Source organism: Pistacia vera, unplaced genomic scaffold (assembly GCF_008641045.1).
Source record: "Pistacia vera cultivar Batoury unplaced genomic scaffold, PisVer_v2 Contig1056, whole genome shotgun sequence".
Lineage (NCBI taxonomy): Eukaryota > Viridiplantae > Streptophyta > Magnoliopsida > Sapindales > Anacardiaceae > Pistacia > Pistacia vera.
This window is the reverse complement of record NW_022195089.1, coordinates 187121-204450: the sequence shown is the minus strand read 5'-3', so window position 1 is coordinate 204450 and position 17330 is coordinate 187121. Positions and strand designations below refer to the sequence as shown.

The following is a 17330-nucleotide window of genomic DNA, read 5'->3' as shown; positions in this document are numbered from 1 at the left end:
TATTAGAATATAATAGAATTATTAAACCATAACCCACGTATATCATTTCAATCAGATATATAAAATCAACACATTCCATACCTCAAAAGAATGCAATTGCATACAAGAAAAAAAAATGATAATAATAATAAAAAATAAATTAATAAAATAAAAACTTAAAATAGCACATCCTACAAGTTTGAAATCCAGCAAAAACACCCCTACAAAATCATAATGCATCCATATTGGTTTGAAATCTAGCAAATACACCCCTGTGATCTAGGCAGTTGCGCGAAGAGACTGGTGGTGGCGATGACGATTAAGGGCCAATCGAATTCTGGGATGATAGGGCTTTTGATGTAGAGATGTCGGTGACTCTTATGGTGGTTTCTATGAGGTCGAACGACATTGGAATTTGCTAGAATCGGGGAGGAAGTATGTTGGTTACAAGAACAAGAAGGGCAATCGACGAATGGCAGGTTGGAGGTAATTGAAAATGGCAGGGTTTTGTCAGGGAGGTCAAACGGTGCCGAAATCAAGCCAAATTGACTCGCGATTGGACCACGATTTGGCACTATTCCAATAATGCAACTGTGAGCCAATCTAGTCTGATTGCTATTACTGGTTTTAGGGTAAAACTGGACTGGAGAGGGCGCCAATCATTGGTTAGACTAGTCTGGTTTGGTTTTCAAAACATTGTACCAATATAAGCCGAAAAAGACTACACTTACAACCTTCTCTTACAACTTTCCCTTACTACTTGACGTGGTAGTCGACATGGCAGATGCCACCTTATCTGCCATGTTAGCATGATGCCACGTCAGTTTCACCGAAAAAAAAAAGTTTTCTAACCCTGAATTTCAAGACCATTTCCCTCTAATTAAATCAAATCTCTCCCAAAATCCATTTTCTCTAAAATCTGAAACCCTAAAATTTACACTAATTCAATTTCAATTTTAAAACCCTAGACACCACATCCTCTAATCTCAGCCGCACAGTCACACTCTTGAATCTTCGCCATCATCTACTCATTTGCAACATCCACCACCATTGAGCTTAGCCACCTTCCAATATCAAGCATTCCCTAACCGACCACCACCCTAAACGGTTGTCGTGTCAATTGTTCCTTTGCCACCACCAATGTCAGCTGAACGAAACCACCACAATCAGTGCTTTCGATCAATCACTGACTTCCACTGAGTCAACTAAGAGCTAGAGACCATGTCAGCCACCTGAGAATCTTGCAAGGTGTTACCGACAACGTTGTTGTCTTCCCAGTTCAAGGCTCGTTTGATCCATATCTACTTGAGTAAATTTTTTTTTCTTGCAAGTTATAATAGGTTTAATTTTGTTTTAAATATATTTTTTTAATGTAATTTTGTTGTACAGGGCGTGAAATTATTCATAAAAGCAGTTGGGAACCAAAGCTTGTTGCGAGAAATTGCAGCGTGAGAGATTGAATGACAGGCATGCTATAATCTTTTTATTTATTTAGTTGTTTTAAGCAAGCATCTATTTGTGAAGGTTTCTTGATTTGAGTAGTATGTTGGAACCTGGGAGACCTAGAAAAACTGATAAACCGACTATACTTGATTATGCAATTAGGGTTTCAAACAATTGAGAACTGAGGCCCAGGAGCTCAAAGAAATTAATGAAAAGTTACAAGAAGAGATTAGAAGTTTAAAGGTTACTTGATTTACTTTGCTACCTGCCCTGCTTTTATATCATTGAGTTTTATTTTTTATTTTTAATTTGTTTACTGTGGATGGATATCACTTGTATCATTCATGTTACTTGTCTTGTAACTCTGTGCTTCTGTAACTTTGTTATTTGATTTGGGTTGTTTGTAATGATTATGTATTTTCTTTCGTGAAATTGTAGAAGTAAACATGCATGATGTATATGTAAGATCTAACTGAACTTGGATTGGTATTAATATTCAGATTTTATCTACAACAAATCTGATATGTTAACCATGTTAGATGCTAGAAAATGGTAGATACAAGGTCCGGAAATTCAAATAAATAGTGTAGTCATGAGAATAAATTGGATAGTGCATAATGGTGGATTGACTAGGGTATTGATAAAAGAATAATTTGGAATATATGCATTCTCGATGACCCAAGAGTAGCCATGATAGTTTGAGATGTGAAGATTTTTATCATGAAGTAAAGAAAAATTCAAGAAAAAGGAAGAGAAAAGCTAAGATTCAGAGAGAAAGAGTTCTGGAATTTTAGGATTCCTCTTTTACTAACTGCCGAATAACAGAACAGTGGGCTAATTTATACTAGCCATTTACAATACGTAGCGTTTTTGTATATTACTATCTTTTACAATATTTTGTAAAATTACAAACTAACCCCAATAGTAAGCTTGTAAACATTGCACTTTCACACTATAATACAAACTGTAAACTAGAGACTTAGAAGGAAACTTAGAAAGCCTTTCTACACCTTTCTCTTTACTCAATATCCTCTCATAAACCAAACCACCTTTCTAGGATAATTCTTCACCTTTATCTTTGCTCAATATCCTCCTTTAAACCAAACTACCTTACTGGAATCATTTGCTGATTTTTCAACTTACTCAACAGCAACTTCCCTTAATCTGGTCACCTTACTTTGAGCCAACCATACTTTGAGCCATGTGCACCTTTCTCTTTACTCAATATCCTCCCATAAACCAAACCGCCTTTTTAGAATCATTTGCTGATTTTTCAACTTACTCAAAAGCAACTTCCTTTAATCTGGTCACCTTACTTTGAGCCATCTGACTTTGTACAACTGCCTCATTTGAGACTTATTTTGAAGTTAAAGACACTGCTGTACAAAAGCAAAGCATAAGCATTCATCAATCGGAGTTTAAGTTTCAACAGAAGCAACTTAAAAACATTCAACTCTGAGAGTCAACTGAAGTGACAGATTCTTCTACAGGTATGGATGATACCACATTCAATTTGTCCTTGAGAGTTAGAAATCTGTGAGCAGGAAGAGGTTTTGTTAAAGTATCAACAACCTGGTATTCAGAAGACACATATTGAACACATAACATTTTTTCAACAGCCAACTCCCTCACATAATGCACATCAATTGCAATGTGCTTTGTCCTGGCATGAAACACAAGATTGGATGATAGTGCACCAGCACTTATATTGTCACCCCAAAGTATTGGAGTGTTGTTGAGATGTAAACCAAGTTCCTGAAATAGATTTTGAAACCATACCAATTCTGTTGTTGCCTGGCTAAGAGCTCTATACTCTGCCTTTGTAGAAGACAAAGCAACAACATTTTGTTTCCTTGAGCACCATTGAATCAGATTTCCCCCTAGAAAAATACTATAACCTGTTGTGGACCTCCTGTCATTCCCATCACTGGCCCAATCTGCATCAGCATATCCTTCTAATTTGAACTGCTGATTTTGTTTAAACAATAAGCCATGCTGGATTGTCCCTTTAATGTAACAAAGGACTCTTTTACAGGCAGTCCAATGGTTTGTAGTAGCGTATTGAAGAAACTGACTTAGCCTATTAATAGCAAAAGCTAAGTTAGGCCTTGATAATGTTAGCTATTGGAGTCCTCATACCAGACTTCGGTATAGAGATGGCTGGTCAAAGAAGTCACTGTCCTCTTTCATGAGCTTTGTTCTAGTTGCCATGGGAGTGTTACATGGTTTGCACTCTGAGAGACCAGCCTTATTCAATAGGTCTTCTGCGTATTTTGCTTGAGTAAGGAGAAGTCTTACTTTGTTCCTATGCACCTCAAAGCCTAAAAAGTAATTAAGTGCACATACAGTCTTTAGAGCAAATTTGTTGTTTAAATCTGTAACAATATGCTCAATTAAGGTAGAGTCATTCCCTGTAATGAGGATGTCATCTACATAAACCAAGAGATAAATCACTTAAGTGTCCTGTTTGAAGAAGAATAAACTTGTGTCTGAAATATTACTCTGAAAGCCCCACTCAATCAAGGTTGTTTTTAGTTTATCAAAGCAAGCCTTTAGGGCTTGCTTTAGCCCATAAAGAGCTTTATGAAGTTTACAAACATGCTTCGATTTAGACTAATCAGCAAAGCCTTCAGGTTGAAGCATAAAAACTGTTAATGTAAGCTCCCCATTCAGAAATGCATTGTTGATGTCTATTTGTTGTATTTCCCAATTGTGATGGACTGCAAGTGACAACATAATTCTGATGGTTGCAAGCTTAATCATCGACGAGAAGGTGTCAAAATAGTCTAGACCAAGGGTTTGTTGAAACCTCTTGGCCACTAATCTTGCTTTATATTTCTGTAGAGTCCTATTAGATTTTAGTTTGGTTTTGAAAACCCACTTACAGCCTACAACATTCATATATGAGGTGAAAGGGACTAATTCCTAGGTCTTGTTTCTTAAGAGAGCCTCAAACTCCTCTTTCATGGATGCCTTCCATTCTAGAACTACTAAAGCTTCTACAACAGATTTTGGCTCTAGAAGAATGGAGATAGTGGTGATATAAGCCTGTCCTATGGGATGTTGTGAGTGAGATTTTGATCTGGTAATCATGGGACGTGGTTGGTGCTAAAAGTATGTTGTTGAAAAGGTAATACCACTTCTAAATGAATTCCTAAAGAGGTATTCTCAGGTTCAAAAGAAGTAGATGAAACAAGTCCTCCATTAGAGTTTCTCAAAGTAGAAGAAGGGAATGTCATAGCAGGTTGCTTAGCAGAAGTATTATCCTTCATTATACCACCACTAGGCTGCTGAGTGGCACCAGATCACATCATATCACCACCAAGCCTCAAATTAAAGTTCCTCATAGGAGACACATCATGAGTAGTAGTATTAGACTGCTCAATAGTATTAAACCTCAAAGTCTGCTCTATTTGAGGATCCAAGCAATGAGACATATTCCAAGAGAAGAAAAGCTTTCAACATTGGATAAACTCAGTCCTGCACTGTCCAAATCCTAACAAGAAACAGTTAAAACCAAGCTTGTAAGGAAAAATTGTTTCATTGAATTTTACCTGACAATATAGATTTTCCCTGTAGAGGAGAGGCATTTGTACCCTTTGTGTGCTAGGCTGTATCCTATGAAAACACACTGCTCTGAGTGGTAGGACAATTTATGTTTTTGGTAAGGTCTTATAAAAGGATAACAAATGCATCCAAAGACCTTCAGCTCACTATAATCAGGTGCCTTTTTGTACAACATCTGATAAGGTGATACATCTTCAAGGGCAGAAGAAGGAAGTTTGTTGGTAAGATACACAACAATGTTAAAAGCTTGCCACCATAGGCATAAAGGCATACCAACATGTGCCAATAATGTTAGACCAAATTCTGTAATGATCCTATGTTGTCTTTCTACTCTACCATTTTGTTGATGTAGATAGGGACAAGGATGTCTGAAATTAATCCCATGTTGTTGTAAATATCCAGTAAAGGATCTAAATTCACCTCCCCAATCAGTTTGTAAAGTCTTTAGCTTGGCATCTAATTGTTTTTCCGAAAAACAATGAAAGTAGGTAAAGACCTTAAAGGCTTCAGACTTAAATTTCAAAGGTTATATCCACATATATCTACTAAAATCATCCACAAATAGTATGTAATACCTAAAACCTTCAGAAGAGCACACAGGGGCAGGACCCCACAAATCAGAGTAGACTAATTCAAAAGGTTTTGTTGTTCTAGAGGTAGACTTGGGAAAGGAAGTCAGAGATAATTTCCCAAATTGACAAGATTCACAAAAGATGTTACAGTAAAACCTCTCTATAGTGATACTCTATATAGGAATAAACTCTACATAGTCATAAAAAATTCTAATCCCAATTTGGGATAGTTATAAATAAGAATAAACTCTACATTGTAATAAGTTATAATTTTTCTAATTCCCGCCTTAAGGAAAGTTGCCTCTACATAGTAATAATTATCTGTATATTACAAAAAAAAAATATATATATATGTTATGTAAAATTAAAAGTTTAAAATGAAATAAAATATTTATTTATAATTGTTTTGGACAATGATTTATGCTTTAGAGTTGTTATCACGTCTTTTTACCTTACGATACGTAATGGCTCATTAGTATGGATACCTTCTTGTTGAAGCCAAAATATTTTTAGTTTCTCAAGCATGTTTAAAGCTTCATGGCACAAGACTTTTTGTATTTCCGTACTATTATCCTTAGGATTATTTCCTTTCTCTTCTTGTCCAATTGCAACAATGATTTTTCCTTTGGTTAAAGCATACACAATTTGTTGCTCATTTGGATAATCGAAGAAGACATTAATATCCATTCGATTAGTGTAGTGAAGTTGTCAAATATGATCACTCAATTCTATAGTGACTCTTTTACTCTCCTCATCCACTTCATTTGTAACTTACAATTCATTGACATTAGTGGTCTTAATTTTGCAGTACTTAAAACCATTGGCAATTGTCTGTGGCTTTACATCAATTGACCATGCATCAACTGCATTTACAATTCCATCAATGACACTTATTTTTCCTGGTTCTAAGAAACGATCTTTTATCCATGTCAAAAGTAGGCAATTGAAGCGCTGAATTGAAATCCTAATACTGTACTACTAAAACATGAATTATAAAATAAGAAATCAAAACTATAATTTGTGTAACTACACCTCTATTAAGTTATAACCTCCTTATAGTAATATAATTAGCTAGTCCCACCATTATGACTATAGAGAGGTTTTAGTGTATTAGCAAATGAACCAGTAATATGAACTTTATTCATCACATTCTTAAGGGTTTTCACTTGTGGATGCCCTAACCGAGCATGCCACAATTTTGTCACACTAAGACTTACATCAGATTGTTCTTCTTGAGAGTTCGAAGTTTTATTTGGGCTATTAATAGTAGAAAAAGGGTTGGAGACATCAGAAACATAGCAAGATGTAGAGGAGTTAGAGTTAGAGGTTGCATTTGGCAAGGAAACTTGCAGCTGGTACAAGCCATCTTGTAAGGTTCCTTAAAGCAGTACCTCTTCAGTCCATTTGTCCTTTATAAGAAAATGATCAGAGTTAAATTCTACGATCACACCATTGTCTTTAGTAATTTGAGATATGCTTAGTAAGTTTTTTGCTATATGAGGCACACATAACATATTTTTGAGAAATAATACTCTAGAGGAAGTTTGGAAGTGTAAAAGGGACACACCCTGTGTGTGAGACAGGGCCAGTTTATCTATTTCCCACTTGGACTGCTGCTCCTGCTTGATAGTTGTCCTAGATGAGATGAAAAGATTGTTGAGATCAGAGGTCATGTGATTTGTAGCTCCAGAATCTACATACCATGTCTGATCTGTCACAGTGTATGGAGTAGCCATGGTGGTTCCAACTGAAGTTGGTGCATGAGTATGATATTTTACTTCAATATTGAAGAATTTGCTAGAGTGAGATTGCTGAGGACCTCCAAGATTGGAAGGAATAGAGTTGTATTGCCAATGATAACCAGTCTGAGCATTTGGCATTATAGAATTATATGTTACTAGAGCTAATTTGTTGACAAACAGTCCAGACATAACTCTAGTTGCTAACAAAGCTTGGGCAAATTCATGAGATTGACCTTCTACTAAAGCTTGTGGATTATGAGAATGAGAGAATATTGAAGTTTGAGCAGGTCCAGTATTGTATCCATGAGTAGCATTGTATCCAAGGCCAGAATTATATATAGGTCCAAAATTGTATCCAAATCCAAGGGACACAAAACCCTGATATTCATGGTCAAACCTGTGATAACACTACAGTGCTGAGTGACCTCCTTTTCAACACACTTGGCATATTAACTTTGGCCGAAAGTATCCTCTGCCTCTTCCTTTACCATGCACCATTTGAGAGTGATACACTTGGTATTGATTAAGATAAGTAAACAGTAAACTGTGAGTACTATTGTTGTTGAAAGAGAGGGGGGGGGGGGGGGGGGGGGGGGGGGGGGGGGGGGGGGGGGTAAATCAGGTCTAGCAAATCCTTGATTGGCTGTAAAACCAGGATGTTGATGTTGGGAAATGACATTTGGAATTGGTGGTTGAGATAAGACTTGTGATGATGGTGAGAGTTGATTAAAGGTTCTTGAATTATCAACCTCAAACAGGTGAGGGTTTGTGTCCTCTGACCTTGCCTAGAGACCATCAAAGCTTCATGAAAATGAGTCAAGGAAGCATGTTGTCATTCTAGCCTAATTTAATGTTTGTGAAGTAAAAATTGAGCCTCCTGTAAAGTGGTTTGACTACTAGTCTAGTCAAATTTGCCACAACTGCATCATATTCAGGCCCAAGGCCATCTAATATATATAGCAGGAGTTCTTCATCAGATATATTGACACCACTGGCAATAGGGCTACAAAAAAAAAAGGGGAAACCGAACCTAACCGATAAACCGGACCAAAATCGATCTGAAAAATTGGTTAACCGGTTTCGGTTTTGGTTTCAAAAAATGGCTAAACCGGTTTTTCGGTTCGGTTCAGTTCGGTTTACGGTTTATATTATTTTTGTAACCGGTTAACCGAAACCGGTTTAATAAACCGGTTTTCCTATAATCCTAATATAATAATATTATTTTAATTTTTAAAAATCTTTATTATCTTTATTAGTTTGAATCCCTAACTTCACACTCCATACTCCTCTCAAACTCCAATAGCCGCCGCTGCCCTCTCAAACTCATCTTCTTCTTCATTACATTTACAGATTTACTCGTCTCTCCTCCAGTCCTCCTCCCGTCCTCTCTTCTCAAACTTGCTTGTTTTCTCTGTCTTCTTCTTTATGCACACGCCATAGTGCAACCTTAGCAGCTGGAGAAGTTTTTTTGGCTTTACATCAATGTGATTATGGTTGGAGTTTATTGTTTATTATATGCAGATGGTGTAGGAATCAATCCTCAGCAAAGTGCAGATATGTTGGTGCTCTTTATGCACTGTTCGGCATTTTCAGTTTATTTACTATTCTTGCATCTTTTGTTCCCTGTTGAAGTATTCACTATTCAGTCGCAATATATGGGATTATCATATGTAATCTTCTCCTCCCACTCACCCCTGCCCCTTACAAATAAGAAATCTTTAAGAACTTAAATGGTATCATTTTAAAATTTTTAAATAAAATTATTGATTTTTTATGACAATGATAATGATACACGCTTTGAGTGCTTTTTAGGGTAATGAATCGCCAACAAATGCTCATACTCTTTACCGTATTTCACACTTGAAATAAGTGTGAAGTAGATGCTTTTAATTGGGTATCTGGATTTCAAATTGGTATTTCCTTCAAGAACTCCACAGTAAGAAGCATATATTATATAATAGTGTGGGGGCTTTGGATGAATTTGGGAGAAGCAGACTATTGTATCTGCTGGAGTTAGTTAGAGACTGTAATGTATTTTTAAAAATTTATTACTAAAACCGGTTCGCAAACCAGTTAACTGGATTGCAAACTAAAAATCCGGATCGGTTTGCAAACCGGTTTATGCAAAATCCGGACCAGTTTCGGTTTGCAATATGGCTTGAACCGAAAAACCGGTTCGGTTAAAAAAAGCATGTATCCGGTTCAATTAACCCGAATTTTTGCAGCCCTAACTGGCAATCAATTCGTCCCCTAACTCTCTTATTTTTAAAACACTCATTAACAGTACTAGCATCTTTCTTTGTAGTTTGTAACAAATTTCTAACGTGAAGGGTTCTAACCTTAGAAGCAGATTGAAAGTGCATCTCTAAAATATTCCAAATCTCATACACAGAAACACACTTAGCTACATGAAGATACATAGTTTCAGACATTGTAGAGTATAGCCAACTTACCAGAAACTGGTCAATCTTGTTCCGAGCAAAATAATTTTAATTTGGATTCGGCTTCTTGACAACTTGTTCATAAACATCTGCTTTCTCAATCAAGAACATCGATGGACATGTTCTTAGTGTTTTGTAAGAGATGAAATTGTTGGAGAGGGAAAATTTTTGGAAGCGATTTAGGAGGCGGCAATTTTATTTTTTAATTCCCTCCAAAAGGTGTAAAAATTAAAACTCTAAACTATTTTTAAGTACCTTTTCTATTTCAAGTCAAGTATATAAATACGGAATGAATAACCTAATTATCTCCATTTTGCTTCCTTTTACTAACCCTTCATCTTTTTTCAAATTTTTTCTTCTATTTCGGCATTTGTTGTCAATCTTTCTTCGTTATACGAACAATCATGACACCTAGTAGTAAGAAGAAAACTACTTTATCATCGAATGTTCATCCTAAACAAATTGAGTCGAACTCAAAAAGATTATCTCTGAGAATATCAAGAGGTGTGTTGAACTCAAAAAAAAATATCTCTCTCTAAGAATATCAAGCGGCACCTATGAGATCTGAATTATTAAATACTAGAGGTAGATTGTTTGTTTTTTGTTTTTTTTTATTCTAATAGTTTATTTTTATTATTATTTGTAAAGTTATTTTTGTGAAGCTTAAAATTAAATCAACAATTTTTAATTAGGACACCTGATTTGTGGTTTGGTGTAGGAATATGAATTTTAAAAGAACGAGAATTTTGGTCAGAGTGCCTGTGGAATTTTGAGCCATTTTCTATTTTCCCCACTTTCATTTTGAAATCCTTTCACCGCCTTCATTGCCTTACTAATGACATAGGGACATGTATGTTTGCATATTATAGCTTGACGTGAAATAGGTGTGTCTTCTAATCTTGTTACTCTGTTAGACATTAGAACAAGCTGGTTCTGATCCGTGGTTTGGTGTATAGGAAGACTTTTGAGAACTTGTGGTCAGAGTGCCCGTGGGAAGAAGATTTGAAGTATGCAAGAGCTGTTTGTGATCAGGTTGCTTCTCTCATTTTCCATTGTTCTTCCATAAACTGTAAAGATTGGGTTGCTTTGAAATATGATTATAATGATTATTTAAAGGGCTGTATTTGATATTTCATTCACTACAAGAAATTTAACATTTAGGGACGAAAATTTTCGTCGCATGAAGTGCAAAATTTGTCCTAAAAAGTAATGTGGGACGACAGACCAAATCGTCCCCAAAGCCGTGTCGCCAAAGGGTAATACCCACGGAAAAACATTTCATCCCCAAATCCATGCCATTGGGGACGAAATACGGTTTTGTCGTTAAAAAATATTTATTTTGTGACGAAATGTTTTGTCCGAAAAAGAATAATTATTTGTCCTAATTGAGACTGTTTCGTCCCCAAAAAAAGCACATTTAGGGACAAAAAAATTTCGTCCCTAACTCGATCAATCATTGGAGACAAAAATTTTCGTCCCCAATGTTGTGGTGAATTGGGGATGAAAAATTTTGTCCCTCATGGTGTGCTGAATTGGTGACAAAGAATTTCATCCCTCATGGTATGGTGAATTGGGGACGAAAATTTTTGTCCTTGATTGGGTTGATAATATGATGATTAACCGTAATCCCAATTTATGAATCAACCCTACTAATTTTCCTTCATGATAATACCCAGATTCATTTTCATTTCACTATATAAACAAACAAAACAACAAAAGCTGAGTTCCCCAAATCAAATTGCACTTCTTTATTAACAAAAACTGTCAACATTACAATTCCTAGTTACCCACTACCACAGAATCTTCTAAGTAAGTTTCAGGATTCCAATCCCAAAAGAGTGAAACAAGAAACAAAATTGCAAACATCTTTGTTCTTTCCTATAGCCCAAAATCTTCAATGCTGTCACAGTTTCTTGTTTGCTTCCATCCTTACTACTTCGGGCTCAAGTTTATCCGTCCTAAATGCAATCTCTTTGCCTTCAACAACATTTTATTTACAATTCAGATTTTCTTGATTAGCTTCAAAGAATGATTTACCAGTTATTCCTCATCAAGTTGTTGTCATTGCGACGTTAGTTGCTCTACTAATCTATCCAATGCTTCCTTCAACCACCCATATTGACTTTGACCAGCTTTTCTGGCTCCTGCCACAATCATCTGCACAAAAAAAGTGACATAATTATCAAAAAAATTTCTTTATAAGATATCTAACCAGAAACAACTTTCTGAATGCCTTTGAAAAATAACATCATTCACAATAATTTTTCCTCCATTTTACCATCCGTTCAATTACCCACTGTTAACAGAGTGTTCTATATAAAATTTACCATGTATATTAGACACATTTATGTCAACGATGCCATTACTCAGACTGATCAACACAACCAAAACTCAGAAGAAGACAGAAGAAGAGTTTTGATTGTAAGGGCAATAATTAATTGCAGTAGAGCCTGCCAATTTCAAGAATATACAGCAACAGAAATCAAAATAAATATGGTCATTACTGTTTCCAATATATTGTCAAGCACATGAACAAGAAAAGTTTCCCATAAAGTTGAAGAGAGATTACATACCTGAGATTAATGCCCATAAACTGAGGATTCAGTTGTATTCCAACCACCTAAAGAATTATATACAAGGTAAAAATATCAAGAATTTAAATACAGACTGTTAAAAATGACCAAATAGACAGAAAGAAAGTATTTGACGGACACTAACTTTTCCATTTTCAGTTACACGAATTGATAATTTAGCTCTTCAGTTATATAATTGTAATGCAATTACCAAAAAAGAGTTTGTACAGTAAATTATCAGTAGTTAAGAAGAGGACAAAGTTTGAGCTTACAGGAATGCTAATTCAGAAAGCATCCCAAGCTCTTTTGGAAGCTACCCAGATAATCTATTAACGCCGAACGCCGAAGTCCCTAACCAAAATGAGAACTAGTTGGCATAAAAAAAAAAATAAAGAAAAGGAAAATAGTATGAGTTTCAAAATTAAAATTTTATATCAACTGCTTACAGGTTTATAATGCAGTTAGATTGCCGATAGATGGAGAAAGTGAACCTGACAAGCTGTTAAGATTCAACCTCCTATTAAAAATAGAACAACTAATAAGATTAATATTTAAGAACACAAAGTTCAAATCATTTTATGATGTTGATACTGTATGGTGTCAAGAGATTTAAGCATAATTCATTAAAATGAAGTAAAATATTTTAATAACCACCAACCCTCATCTAATGATCTAAAAACAAGCATATATGAAATAGTAAACGACATGTTCCCACCCAAGGTTTAGCGTGGTAATTTTCCAGGTTTCATAAATTCCACAGTCCCACCCATAAATTAACACCATTTCTTGTCTTTTAACAGTTAAAGGCTAAAATGTTAATTTACTACATTTTAATATTTTCATTTTTGCAAAAACATTCTCTCACCCACTACCTAACAGATGCCATCAGACCCTCTTGTTCATAACAAGCCAACAGTAGCGCCACCACCTAGCCACCACACCCTCCAGCCGAAGCTCCGACAAGTTAAGCTTACCATTACTACAATCGAAAATGAAATGCAACCCGAATGGCTACGAAACGGAACTCACACTCATTTACCAACAATTCAATTTGGCTCTCAATCTCTTCCAGCAGCAAGCAAGCACCTGGACCTCCACCAGCTTGAAACCCTCTAAAAGCCATGGCCACCGTCGCCGTTGCCACTACCATCCCAAAACTTATCCCAATTCTTCTCATAATCCTCCTCTCCTCCACCCTAACCTCTGCAAAATCCAATCACTTCATTACAATTATTTAAACATTTACAATCTACACATTGAGGTTGTGGCTCCACGGAGACACCTTAAATTTATAATTAAATGATTTGAGTTAGAATGCAAATTCAACCTTCAACAATGTCAATAAAATATAATGCTGTAAGTTATGATAAGTTAACTTGAAGAAAGATGCTGACACATAAGAGCATGCATGTACTCAAGAATAATGTTTACCAATTAAATGAATAAGTATATTTCATTCAACAACCACATACCAAACTTTCCAGGCACCAAAGAAGAAACTACATCACTTACAAGAAAGCAAAACATTAAAGTTTCTGATAGCAGCTCAAGTTCACATAAATGTCAAATATCACACTAAACCTAATTTAATTAGAAAAAAGACAAAAATACGCACCATCAAAAGTCAAGTCGAATGAGGGTTGTCCAAACATTTCATATATACTTACAATTTGAACCTATAATCTTAAGTTTATCACTTTGAAACTTTCATCATTTCACGCGACAATGCCTACTCTGAGTTTCAAAATACTCATGACACAGCATAAAACATTAAAAAATCTGTATTTCAAGCCAGATATACTACCTGAATGTTTATTCAACATCATACTATCCTATTTACAAATTATAAAATAATAAAAGTCACAAAGCCCCAAGTAATTTTAGGAATTGAAGATGATTATATAATTACAAGCCAGTGGATAAACACGGAGTAGCTAGTACTTACAGTAGGTGATATGAAATCCATCTGGGTACCAATTCCAAGTAGCGCAACCAACAATACAAGCATACAAAACAATTAACCCATTTGAAACATTAAAAAATACAACATATAACACATCAAAATTCTAAAGAACTTGAGCAAATGAGTAAGCAAACAGCTAATTAAAACAAAACATTGCATCGATAATGAAGTCGAGTGCAAAGGGTCGATGGTGGAGTCGGAAGAAGTGGAAAGGTCGGAGAGGTCGGTTTGGTTGGATTGAGCACGGAGAGATACGAGGCAAGACGATGGGCTGAGGGGAAGGAGGTGACGCTTGTGGCCGGGGTGGAGATGGACGGTGGAGATGGATTTGTTTAGAGAGAGAAAGAGGGATCTAGCCATCGGTTTTGGAGGAAATTTGAGTGAAGATTGCGAAAATCTTAATTGAGAGAAGAAGATTTGAAGAAGATGACATTTTGGGGCAAAAATTTCGGGTTAATGGATATTAGGTTTCTGGGGACAAAAACTTTGGGACATTTTGGGACGAAAATTTTGGGCTAATGGGCATTAGGTTTTTGGAGACAAAACAATTCGTCCGATAAGAAAAAGGTTTTTAGCTACAAAATGTTTCGTCCAAAAATAATAAATTCGTCTCTAAAAATATATTTTTACAATCAAAAACAAAATTATATTTCATCCTTTAATAAGTTTTTCAAATTTTGCACGATTAGAGACAAAAAATTCCTCCCAGAAAAAGAAGGTTCTTAGCTACAAAACTTTTCGTCCAAAAATAATAAATTTCGTCCCAAAATGATTTCCTTCCATACTATTTCATCATTCCCTCCAAATGGCATTGTTGGCGCGGTGCAAAAATTGAGTGCTAATCATTTTGTGACGAAATTACAAAAATTGAGTGCTAATCATTTTGATCAAACTGCCTGCATAAATAGCCCCCCTGGCATGATTTCCATGAAAGGGTTTTACTTTTATTTATGATAGGCAAAGTCTTGTCTTGATCTCCTTGGTATAGGTTGTGCAGAAGAGACAACTTCGCACTGAAATTAAATGACGTTGGTTTTCAGGTTGATGTACAGTTTGAAATTGTGCATTTGACAGATGAATATTGGAAAAATGTGGTATGTATTGCTTAATCAATTGTAGATTTTTTAGATTATGTTTCACTCATTTTCTATATTATTCAGCCAGGAATCTTGTTCTCGCTAATATTTTTGTCATGTAACATACATTATTTAACTCAAATCAACTTAAAGCTGTTGGTCATTTTGCTCCTGTTACTGCTGTCTTGTTGGATAACCGAAAAGAGGTCATGAAGGTTAATTTTTGGTCATTGTAGTCATGAGAATTTCTGGTTATCCATGGTTCAGCTGTCCTACACTATTGAAGAATATCGATGTGGCAGAAAAAAAAAATGATTAAGAAGCGCCCATCAACACATATACGCTTTCATATTTTTATCAATAAAATAGTTGTAGTAGAGTATCTTTAACTTTTATGTGTTAAACGTATGTTAAGGGCATTAAAATTTTAATGCCGTTGACTTCATATATTTTAACAAATTTTTCCTTGACATAATTTCATCTTAAGCTGAAAGCGATATATAGATTCATATAATATATGCATGTCTCATTATGGGGGAAAAAAGGCAATTATTCAAATTTTATTTATTAAATGTGAAAGGTATATATAAAATTGTTAAATCAAATTGTTATAAAATAACTTTTGTCACTCTTTTAAATTATTGACAAGATACTTTTGTCACTTTTAATAAGGTCTCAAAATTTAATGACTTAAATTTTTTTTTTCACGATTTTGACAAAAATATTTTTGCCGCTATTAACAAAATTTGATAAATATATTTTATCACAATTTTAATTTCCAAATAAATTATTTTTTTCACTTGAATATTCTTTCTACGAAAAAGATTCGTCACACTCTAGAAGTATAGACATGAATATTTTTATCATTATTGAAATGACCAAAAAAAAATTTCACGTCTATATTATTGTGACAATAAAAAAATTGTCATGTAAAAATATTTGTATAAAAAATTATTTGTCTTGCTATTAAATTTTTTATAAAATTATTGTCGTCACTACACAATTTTTGACAAATAATATTGTCATATAAAGAAACATGTGACAAAATAAATGTTGTTACAATAAAGTCAGTGACAAATAAATTTATGTCACTATTAAACTTGTGAGCAAATAATTTAGTCACTATTCACAATTTTGACAAAATCAATTTTTTCATAATATATTATTTTCTCACCATAAAGCTTATCAATTGGTCTTTAAATGTAAATCGATTGTGACAAAATATTACTTACAATGATAAAAATTGTTTTCTATTGTTACAAATAATTTATCACAAAGCTTAAAGTGACAAATTATTATTGTCACAATAAATTATTAGACTATAATGACCAAACGCTCTTTCGTCACCATACACTTAAGAGTACGAATTTAATGTGACCAACCTGGTAATAAATATTATTCCACACATTAGTAAAATGGTCACAATTTTGATATTTACAGTGACAAATTATTTTGTTGTGAGAAGCCTAAATTCTTGTAGTGAACATATGGATTTACTACCTTAGACCAACCAAACGTCATCTCTCGATCTCAACTTAGTTCATTAATTCATCCAATTCTCGATCCCTTGAGAATCAAAAGCATTAGGCACAATAATAAAACTTAGGAAGCAATCTCAATAGCAATTAACACAAGCCATTCAATACATATTCAAGAGGTTGTGCTACATCTTAACCCTAGAAAATAAAATTAGTTCATAGCAAATATAAAAGAAACAACAATCTTTATTAAAACAAAAATCTTGAGTTTAAGGAAGAACAAAGAAAAAGTTCTCTATAATTTTGCTCCAAAAGCTCCAGAAATTTTGATGCTCTTTTCTTTTCTTCTAATAGTTTTCCTTTTGATCTCCCCCCAAAAGTCCCCCAAATAATGCTAAGACTTGTATTTATATCTCACAAGGGTTAGGGTTTCGTTCCCTCTCATCTACTAAGTTTAGTACTCCTAAAACCCCAATTTCTTAATCAAACAAGGAAA

The 17330-nt window shown here is 34.7% G+C and overlaps 1 long non-coding RNA gene across 1 annotated transcript; it reads right to left on the bottom strand.

Moving 5' to 3' along the window:
* Positions 1 to 12770: 12770 nt before the first annotated feature.
* Positions 12771 to 14777, bottom strand: LOC116129081. Its single transcript, XR_004127846.1, has 3 exons — positions 14263 to 14777; positions 13347 to 13520; positions 12771 to 12834 (listed from the first exon to the last, which is right to left on the bottom strand). It is a non-coding gene; the product is annotated as an uncharacterized LOC116129081 (long non-coding RNA).
* Positions 14778 to 17330: the final 2553 nt, after the last annotated feature.